Raw genomic sequence first — 11759 nt, 5'->3', positions numbered from 1 at the left:
TTATCTTCTCAAAGTTGATCATTACACCTCCTTTTGTACCACAAGGAATATCACTCACCTGCAATTACATTCACAGGAAGGATTTGAGCATTAGATTGACAAGATGAAATTCTTCAATTTTCAATTTCAAATTCATCGAATTTTACCTGATTGGTCTAAAGGGTTACTTGAACAGGCTCATAACGGGTTATAAAAGGCAGCTTCAGATGAAAACCTGAAAATTAAGTACAAGCAGACATTTCATAAGTGCTAGGAAAGCAACTACTGAATGAAAATCATAAAGAAAGGATCGTACTGAAACCTGGATCATTAATTGTCTTTAGAAGGGCACCTCCTCTCCAGTAAACCCCAACATGGCCTTCTGGGACTTGGTGCAGAATGGAAAAACCATTCATAATAGTTGATGATGATGGAATCACTATATATAGAATTTATATTTATGTCAGAGATTTTCGAATTCAAACCCTAAACCCTAAACACTTATTCCAGTGGTTGAGATTCAAGACAATTCTAAATTTCAACCGAACTAGCATTTAATAACCAAATTATGTAGTCACTCCATAAAGAAAACACTAATCCAATGTTTTCTTTTTTCATGTATGCCACCCTGGCAGCAGCAATTATCAAGAAGTAAAGGAGTGTAGCAAATCAAAAGACCAGGCTAGCCAAGAACAACATTATACTAGTAACTTATTCAAAGTGGGAACAAAATACATTATTCCCATATCTTCAAAGTCAAAGTGGTTCTTTCAAATGCATGCCCTCCAAAGTCAAAATTTTAAATCTTAGTGTCTTCACATGCATGCCACCGCTAGTTTTTTTGCGCCTAGTCCAACGCTTGACTCAACTGGAAAATTTTCAGACCCGCCGACGACCGGATTTGGGTCCGACTTGTCTGGTCCTTGTTGGATGGCGGTCGGACAGTGACACACACCACTTTTGACTTTTCTTGGGTGTAAGCTAGCACTTAAATTTAGTATAATAATAATAATAATAATAATAATAATCACTGTATTTTTGTGTTTTTTTTTATAAATTTTTTTATTGCACTTCAATTGATAGCCTTATATTTTACACTTTTTTTTTTCAATTTCTGGTCATTTTAGTTTCAAACTGATTTTTTTTCAATTTTAAATACTTTGAAAAATAGATAAAAAGTTGAATTTAACTTATATTTTTAAAAGCAATCAACACAACAAGACATGTAGACAACTTTACAAGTAAATTTTTATACTCCTAATATTTTCAAATTGATCTATTTTTTCAATTTATTTTAGAGTTAACTTAGACGTCTAACAATAGTTTACATTTATTATAGTTTTTGTATGACATTCATAGTTATTTACAAGTGATCATTTATTTTGTTGTTAATATAAATTAATTATTTTTTGTTATTATTTTTAATATTATCTTTTAATTTTGTCACCTCTAGACCGAGATCCTAACTCTGTTGTTGTATGGGGCTGTCATGGCTTTGGCTGCATACCCATACGATTTCCCTGGCATTGGCAACATACATATACACATATAATGCATAAGACAAATACATATCTTCATTCTTAATTATAGTTGTGTGGTTATTCTCCTCACAATGTGTGGGAACTGTATGATTGTAAATTTTTAGACACTATAAGAGTAAGATTTGCAAATATTTAATAGATGAGAATTTTTTTTTTCTTTTAATGTTGATATCCAAAGAACTTTCAGTAACTACTTATTTTTTTGATGGTTCAATAGCAATGTTACAACGGAAGAAAACGAATAAGTTACCTTCTTCTTTGGAGCTTGAGAAAATATTATGAACTTATCTACTACTTTCAAAAAGATAATCCTATAAAAATACTTGTAGTTATTTATGTTTAATTCAATTGCTAACAAGTCATATTTAACATCAAATCAAGTAAAACATAGACCAATGAGGCTAAACTAATTAAAGCAGACTAAAAGCACAAAGTCCTCCACTAATTTGATTCATTATATATATATATATATATATATTATTGTTAAAAGTACTATGAATTGAATTTTAAAAACACTGCCGAATGTAATTACCGGAGAAAACGAATCGATAATGCAGAAAATGTGAGGGATCAGATGCTAAAGCAAACGCAAGCTATTGAAATCAATGAGAAAGAACGTGATGATGATAATGAAGATGGCGATAAAGAACAAAGCAGTGGCGGTAGAGTATTTATATATTGTGTTAAGAGTTGATATATATAGTTTGATATATAATACCATGGCGAAGATTGCGATGAAGGATAGGAAGACTGTGAGAATCGCAGAGAAACCGCCACCGCCGCTGCCTTGAGGAGGCTGTGGAGTTACTGGTCTCGGTTGATGTGTATCCATAATGGCGGTCGGTTACCACAGTGTCAGTCACTCAGTATGAAAGGCCTCACGCAACTTCCGTTCTTCAATCTACTGACGAGGGAGTGCCAAAGGAATTTGGTGCTTTGTAGCTTCGGGGAGGCTCGCGTGATGTAATAGGTTGGCAGATTTCCTTTCAGCGTGGTGAAGTTTTTTTTTTTTTTTTTTGAGATAGACTCGATAGTAAACACACACACACAACTGGGAATGGGGATGAAGGTCTAATATCACACAACTAATCCACTACAAAAGCCGGTAACTCTTGAAGTATGTTAGAAGGCTTTAAACTTTGACTCAAACTCACTCTTAATCGATGTGGGACTTACCCACTTGTTTTTCTTTTGAGATAGACTCGATAGTAAACAGCGTGGTGAAGACTGTGAAGTTTTGAATTATGCTGTACATATCACTTTTGATATAATTTTGTGTCACAACTTGTCAGAAGGTAAATTTTGATTAATGAGAGTATGTTAGTGGACCATATGGGAACATACTTTTATCCATCATAACTTATTATATAACAAATTATAGTATAAAATTATGTCAAAATTTATGTCCTAATATGAAAGTTTCAGGAGTCAACCTTTTTGTGACTGATACTATGCTTACCTATACGGGATTATTGGTCATGGGCTTATTGGTTAAACGGTTAGACCTAACGTGTACTTTACTTTTTTTTTTTTTTTTTTGAGAAACAAGCTAACGTGTACTTTTTTTTTTTTTTGCTGAATAACCTAACGTGTACTTGGAGGTTCTACAATTGACTAGATACATAACATGTGAGGGGATTGAATAGACACGTAGGTTTAAGATTGAAGACAAATAGACAATTTGTCTATTAACTGTATAAAAAGCAACTATGCCGTTAAAGTAATTTGGTTTCGTGAGTCATTTTTCTTTCCTACTTTCTTTCCCTTTTTTTTTTTCCTTCGGTTTGTTTTGTGCTTTTTGTTTTTTCTTTCTTCTTTATATACAGTATTTTTGGTTTAGTTAATCGGCACTGGAGCTATAGTCCCTAAAGTTTTTTTTTTTTTTTTTAAATATTTATATAAGTTGGTATATATATTATTATACTGACGCAACAAATTTCACAATATTTTCACAATTATTGACCAGCACTATAACTACAGTGCCTAAAGTTTTTTTTTTTTTTTCAATAATCAGTTTGTGTTTTTTTTTTCTTTTAAATATTTATGTAAGCTGGTATATATATTATTATACTGACACAACAAATTTCACAATATTTTTATAATTATTAACGTGTCAATTTCTTACAAGCCAAAATAAAATAATAAAATATGAGACTGTGACCAACCACAATTAAAAATAAATGTTTTGAGAAAATGTTACAACACTTATTGTGTAGTGTTTTTGGTTTATTCAATTGGCACGGTAGCTACAATGCCTAAAGCGTTGTTCTTTTTTCTTTTCTTTTCTTTTTTCAGTAATCGGTTTGTGTTTTTTTTTTTTTCTTTTAAATATTTATGTAAGCTGATATATATATTGTTATACTAACATAACAAATTTCATAATATTTTCACAATTATTGACATGTCAATTTCTTACACGTCAAAATAAAATAATAAAATATGAGGCTGTAACCAACTACAGTTAAAATAAATGTTTTGAGAAAATGTTACAACACTTATTGTTATCATAATATTTTCATAATTGTTGAGTTCTCAATTTCTTATAGATCAAATAAAAAAATGCTAAGTCCACAACATTTTAACATTAATTTCTACAGTGCCTAAAGTTTTTTTTTTTTTCCAGTTATCAGTTTGTGTTTTTTTTTCTTTTAAATATTTATGTAAGCTGACATATTTATTAACTATATAAAAAGAGTCAAAGGCTCATGAATAGTATTTTTTTGGTTTATTCAATTAGTGCGGTGCACTTTTTTTTTCCCCTTCAAGTATGCCAGTTGGTTTGAGCTTTGTTTTTGTTTTTTATTTTTATTTTTTAAGATCTTTATATGTTTACTTTGTACTTGCAATGCAAGTTTACATTGTAAATACACAAAAGTGGTTAATATTATACACATTTGCACAAAAAATGTTAAATATTGTACAAATTTTGTAAATGTATACAAAATTTGCTAATTTTTTTGTGTCTACAATATAAATTTACATTGTAATTAAGTACAATGTATACATAGAGATATTATGAAAATGTTGTGACGCATGTGTCAATTCCTTATGGGTCAAAATAAAATAATAAAATATTATACCGAGATCTAGCACAACTAAAAATGTCGTGACATTTTGTTGTTATTACAATATATTCACAACTATTGAGGTGTAAGTTATAGGTCAAAATAAAATAATAAAATATTGGACTGGGATCTATCACGGTCTTATACGAATGAGATTAACTTTTTATGACATAATTATCAAAATTCTTAAAATTAATGTCTCTTTTGATTAATGTAAATCTCTATGTATTTTAAAATTCAAATTATTTATATCTTTATTTTGTGATACAAATAAAATCTAAAATTATTCCTAATCACTACTTTTTTTTCCCATGGCTAGCACGTGCTGCCCTGACTAGTATTGATATATATTATATATTTTGAGAAGTTATATACTTTAAAAGAGCATTAGCATTGGAGAATGCTAATGCTATATCTAAGGGAAATTTAGCATTTGTAGTCTTAAAATCATCTACATCAGAAAATTGTAAAAGCAAGTATTGTAAATTTTTTGCAATACTTGCTACAGTGCAATTCTAAAGATAGAATTGCACTGTAGCAGTATTCTAAAAAAAAAGTTAATATTTTATCTCTACTCTCTCTCCTCTGTCTCTCATCTTTCTCATTTTTTCCTGATCTCTTCTCTCTCTTCCGTCTCTGCTTCTCCATATGCTCTCTCAGCTCTGCTCTCCATCTGCTCTCTCATCTCTCTCATTTTTTTGACTGGGTTTGCTCCAGTGGCTCCAATGATGATTTTTCTTGAATGGGTTTGCTCCAGAGGCTTCGGTATCTCTACTCTCTCTCCTCTGTCTCTCATCTCTCTCATTTTTTCTGTTCTTTTCTCTCTCTTCTGTTCCTGCTTCTCCATCTGCTCTCTCATCTCTCTCATTTTTTTGAATGGGTTTGCTCCGGTGGCTCCGGTGATATTTTTTTTGAATGGGTTTGCTCTGGTGATGATTTTTTTTTTAATGGGTTTGAATGGGTTTGCTCTGGAGATGATTTTTTTTGAATGGGTTTGCTCTGGTGATGATTTTTTTGATCGGTGGCCTGGGTTTCAAATCGGCGGCGTGGGTTTCAGATCGGTGGCTTGGGTTTGCTGATCGGTGGACTGGTTTGATGGTTTGTGTGTGTGGCTCTGTTGATGGTTTGTGTTTGTGTGTGTGGCTTTGTTGCTGTTTTGTGTTTGTGTGTGGCTCTTTGTTGCTGGTTTGATGTTTGTGTTTGTGTTTGTGTGTGTGTGTGTGGTGATGGGTTTGGGTAGGATGATCGGTGTATCATGGGTGTGTGTGTGTTGTGTGTTGAACCGATGCTAGAGGTTGAGAGAGAGGAATAAAAATTGCTGTTGAAAAGCCCAGGAAAACGGTTGGAAACAAAATAATAAAGAAAGGTAAAAAAATAATATTTTAATAAAAATAGAGTTTTGGGATGTGGAGGAATTGTAAAATGGTATGGTATATTAATAAAGTGGTGTTTTAGAATGGTAAAATAGAATAGCATTGGAATTTTCCAATGCTGATGCTCTAAAATGAAATTTTCGTTGATTCAAAAATATCTCTACACCCCTGACTCCTTCTAATTAAAATATCTCATATGTATTATCCTGCTAAAATCTCTTATATGTATTATTCCTCTGACTCCTTCTAATTAAAATATCTCATATGTATTATCCTGCTAAAATATCTTATATGTATTATTGTTAGGAATAATGTTAAAGATACAAAATTTTTTACAAACTGCTGATGTGATGAGTGATTATTGGTAAATAAAAAAGTGATATTAATAATGGGTTTAAATGAAAACCAATAAAAAGTTGGTCACATTAACATTTTATAATAGTGTTGTAAAATAGTTTGTGACTAGTAATTATTGGTAAATAAAAAAGTGATATTAATGATGGGTTTAAATGAAAACCAATAAAAAGTTGGTCACATTAACATTCTATAATAGTGTTGTAAAATAGTTTGTGGCTGTAGTATTGCTCTTATAGTTAGTAATGTCTTAAATGCTAAGCAGAAAATAAACAAAACAGGAAACAAAAGTTCCTGCCCCTGCTTAAGGCTGTGTTTGAATCCACTTCAAAGTAATTCCGGAAATGATTTTCCGGAAAATAGGTGTGTTTGGTTGGTCCGGAAAATTCTATTTTCCGGAAATTGAAATCCGTTGACTGAAAAAAACGGCCTTTGACCACGGAAATCAATTACCGTCTCTATTTTCACTTCAAACGATTTCCAGAAAAAGAGAGAGAGAGAGAGAGAGAGCGCGCGCGCGCGAGGGAGAAGACCAATCCGCGCCGATCTCCAGTCCGCGAGAGGATAAGAACAGTCCGACGACGGCGATCGACGCTTCGCGAGATCGCGCCGTCGATCGCGATCTCGCGAAGCGTCGATCGCGATCTCGCCTTCGCGAGATCGCGCCGGATCGAGATCGCGATCGACGGCGCGATCTCGCGAAGCGTCGATCGCGAGATCGCGAACGCGCGATCGCGCCGATCGCGAGATCGCGACGTTGATCGCGATCGCGCCGTCGCGAGATCGCGACGTTGATCGCGATCGCGCCGTCGCGAGATCGCGACGTTGATCGCGATCTCGCCTTCGCGAGATCGCGCCGGCGAGATCGCGATCCGCCGGCGAAATCGCGATCGCGCGATCTGGATTGTGTTTTCGGGTTGTGGCTTGTGTCACAATTTGTGTTTTCCTTTCTTCTTTTCCAAACACTAGAAAATATTTTCCGGAAAATTTTTTGGAATGCAACCAAACACACAGAAATATTTTCCTTTTCCAGAAATTAGCATTTCCGGAAAATACATATTTTCCGGAAAACGTTTTCCGGCAACCAAACACAGCCTAAATAAAGTGAAAATGACAGAGCTTAACGCTTACCTGACGGCTAACGCACAAAGCAGGGAAAAAAAAAAAAATACTTCCTGACACGCACACTCTGACTTGTCTTGCCTGTAAGCTAGCACTTAAATTTAGAATAATAATAATAATAATCACTGCATTTTGGGTTTTTTTTTTTTTAAATAATTTTTTATTGCACTTCAATTGATAGTCCTATATTTTACACTTTTTTTAAAAAAATTTGTTGACATTTTAGTTTCAAACTGTGGTTTTTTATTATGAACACAAAGTTTAAATACTTTGAAAAATAGATAAAAAGTTATATTTAACTTATATTTTTAAAAGCAATGAAGATAGGGAGACATATATACAACTTTACAAGAAAATTTTATACTCCTAATATTTTCAAATTGATTTTTTTTTAAATTTATTTTAGAGATAAATTAGATGTGTAACAATAGTTTAAGATTATATTAGTTTTTGTATGACATTTACAATTGTTTACAATTGTTTATTTATTTTGTAGTTAATATAAATTAATAGTTTTTGCTATTATTATTAATATTATCTTTTAATTTTGCCCTTCTAAACCAAAATCCTGACTTTGCCATTATATGGGGCTGTCATGACTTGTAGTATACCCATGCGGGGCTTTCATAGTTTCATGGCATTGGCAACATGCATATACATATATAATGCATACAACAATTACATGTCTTCATTCTTGTACATGTCTGGGAACTGTATGATTGTAGATTTTTACATACTATAAGAGTAAGATTGCAAATATTTAATAGATGATAAATTTATTTTTTGTTAATGTTGAAATCCAAAGAACTTTCATTAGCTAATTATTTTTTGATAGTTCAATAACAGTGTGCAACGGAAGAAAATGAATAAGTTACCTTCTTCTAGCGGGGTTGAGAAAATATCATGGACTTTTAATCTTCTACTTTCAAAAAGATAATCCTACAAAAATACTTGTAGGTATTTGTGTTTAATTCATTTTTTTAATCTTCTAATCCTTTGATAACCTTGACTTACATGAGATTCTAAAAAACACTTGATCTAAATGAGTAATTAACTTCAAAAGGAACCGTATTTTATAAAAATATATTATATAAATTGTTTTATATGTACCATATCTATATAATTTTAACTATTAATTTTTATATATTATAATTTGATAGTTACAACAACAGATGGAGTATATAAATCTTGAATGTCTTTGCTAGAAATATTAGAAGTATCATTCAGTTAAATTACAAGACTTTAGATTTGACTATTTAAATAAGATATTATTTTCTTTAATTTTTTTCATAATAACAAGTGAAATGTTAAGATTATATAGGTATGTTACATTGTGTTTATGGGTCAAGAATTTCAAGGTTAAAATGTCATTTCTGAAAATAAAAAATTAAATTCTTAGTATGATCTCAAAATTTCCAAATGATCATATTACAACCATATATACTAAATCCTTCTTGCTTCATATAAAAAAAATAAGGGTAAATTACATATTTGGTCCCTAACATTTACGATGTATGTCAATTTAGTCCCTAATCTTTCAAATCTTTCAATTTAGTCCCTAACTTTTTGATATTGTGTCAAAACGGTCCTTGTCGTTAAGTGATGGATGAAAAATGCTGACTTGACTAACAGTGACAATAAAAAATTATTTTTATGCCATCCAAACTACCACATGGACTGCCACGTGGCCTAAAAAAAAACTAAATTAGCTTAAACAACCCTAAAACCCAGGTGAAGCTTATCATCTCTCAACCTGATAGAATCATACCTCCATAGCCGAACATTCAATGTTTTCACCGCTCGCCACCGCCTTCTTGGTAATGGCCTTGAACTTGTCATCCCTTTGTCACTCCCACTATTCCCTCTCTCTCTCTCTCTCTCTCTCTCTGCTCAAACCCAAATCAATTAATCTGGCCAGATTCTCTCACCTCTAAAACCCAAGAAGTACTTAGCTGGAACCACTGTTGTTTGCTCTTATTTTTTGTTCGCGTTAGTTTTTGGGCTTGTATTAGAATTTGCGTTAACTCAATCAGACAAGATAGGTTTTTGTTTTGTAATTGATTGTGTAACTGGGTTTGTTTTTGTTGTGGGTTTTAAAATTGGCATGTGGTATACAATTGCGCTCCAGTTGTATTGGGTTGCTTGACAAACCATGTTGGCATGAAAAGAAACAAAAAATAATCCGAACAACAATAGAGGACTTTCATAGAATAGACAAATTTTTTTTACCAAGCATAAATCAATTGCACTCAATTTTCATAGAGTAAGAAATGTAAATATTTTGTACTCTGAATGGCATAATGGATTCTGCATAGTGACCTTGCCTAATCATATCAAAATATGCCCAAAGGGTCCAAAAGCCAAGACAGTATTTAAATTTAAAGCTTTCACCCTTGACCATAACACTGCTTGCTTTATAAATCAATTTGCTTTGTTCAAATGAAAATCCCAAGTTAACATATAGCACAATCTTATAGTCGTTTGATTTAGATTTAGAAAGCATTTATTCTATTGCAATGATCATTATAACTTATTCAACAGATTTTAACACCTTTAAATTTAAAGCAACAAAATTAAACAACAATTAATTTGCATTTGTCAAATGACTACACTACAACATTCAAGCTTCAACTACAGAATTTAACAGTGATCAAGGATAAACCATCTAAATCTAAGAAACAAAGCCAAAACCATTAAAAAAAAACTAAAACTAAAACACATAGGTTTGCCACCGTACCCTAACCCAAATTCCTTTATCAACACAAAATCCTCCAATCTAAGCATGCTCAACATCAAAGAGTCCCACACATTTGAGGAAGACTATCAAACCAACACCAAAAAACCCTTTCAATTATACCTCCACCTTTTTTGCTTCTTGGTGTTGTAGATGTCTTCTATCATGCTTTGCTTTTCTCATCATTCAACCTTAATTAAAATCAATAACCGAAATAAGTAAATAAAAAAAAAAACCCAAAATAACAAAACCTGAATAATATTTAACACAAATTTTTGTTGTTAACATCTTCTATCAATAGGTCTCCATGGCAATATAAAATCTCTCAATATTAATTTGTTGACAAACTATGAAAAATATATTGAAACCATTATCAATAGTAGTTGTTTCACTTTGTAAACAGTTGACATACACTCTTGATCAAATTTAAAAGTGTTTTATGAACTTGTTTTTGAGTAACTCAAGCTAGCTTGATCTCATGGCTTCCATCATAAACTATAATAACCACTACTTGCTGGGAAAAAAAACCCATGGCTTAAAGCCTTTTTATTTATTTATTTATTATTATTTAAATATTGCTTAAAGATTTTTAAATTTCAAAAGTGGTGTTTCCCCAACTACCTAACACTATCATTACATCCCACAGGGAATTCCATTAAGTTAAAGGCATATTTTTGCAATCCTACCAAGAAAATCAAAATGCTCCCTGTCAGCAGAACAATTAACAACAATAAGAATCCAAGTTTCAACCAACATAAACTTTAGGAAACTTGCATCAAATACCAATAGGTGTATTATTCTAACAAAAAGTCACATATCCATATCCAAAAATTTATTATAGCCGTCAGTAGCAACCCAAAGATAAGAAAAGAGACACACCTATTAAATTGGGCTATAAAAAAAACCAAACAACACCCAATTTAAACAGCTATGTAGAGAAGAAACATTTAATGATTGCTACAAAAAATCATGAGCTAAAGCTGAAAGTTCAATCCAAAAGTCCTCCATAAATAGGAATAGAGTATGGAAAAAACAAATAGATGAAGTCTGATTTATCTCTAATTCCAACAAAACGATAACAATGCCATACAAACATATTTTGCAGCAACTTTAAATGAGAATGAATTTCATTGTTACAACATGGTAGGAAAAAAAAAAGATTTTAATTTCATTAAGACATTCTATCAAACACTTAGGGAGTTAGGGTGATGGGGAGGATTTTAACAAAACAGACATAAAATTTTTACCAAATCTTTAATTTTCATTGATTCTAATTTCTTTGGGACATTTTGTCAAACACTTAGGGTTGGCCTATTTTCACAAAGGATACCAATTCTTATATCATTCTCTCAACCATTATACCAGCAAAAACATGAGAGAGAATTACAGAGAGAAAAAGCAAGAAAGCTGGTGAATTTGTCAAACAAATTGGATTTTGAATAACATATGAAAGACTTTGTATGTTTTGAATAAAAGGAAGATCATCTATATATAAAATAAAATAAAAAAGAGAATAATCAAATAAGATAGCCAAATTGGATTGCAAACATATATTATTAAATAGAATAATATAATTAAGAAATAAAAACTC

The sequence above is a fragment of the Quercus lobata genome, chromosome 1 (assembly GCF_001633185.2).
Source record: "Quercus lobata isolate SW786 chromosome 1, ValleyOak3.0 Primary Assembly, whole genome shotgun sequence".
Classification (NCBI taxonomy): Eukaryota; Viridiplantae; Streptophyta; class Magnoliopsida; order Fagales; family Fagaceae; genus Quercus; species Quercus lobata.
This window is presented reverse-complemented; position numbering follows the sequence as displayed.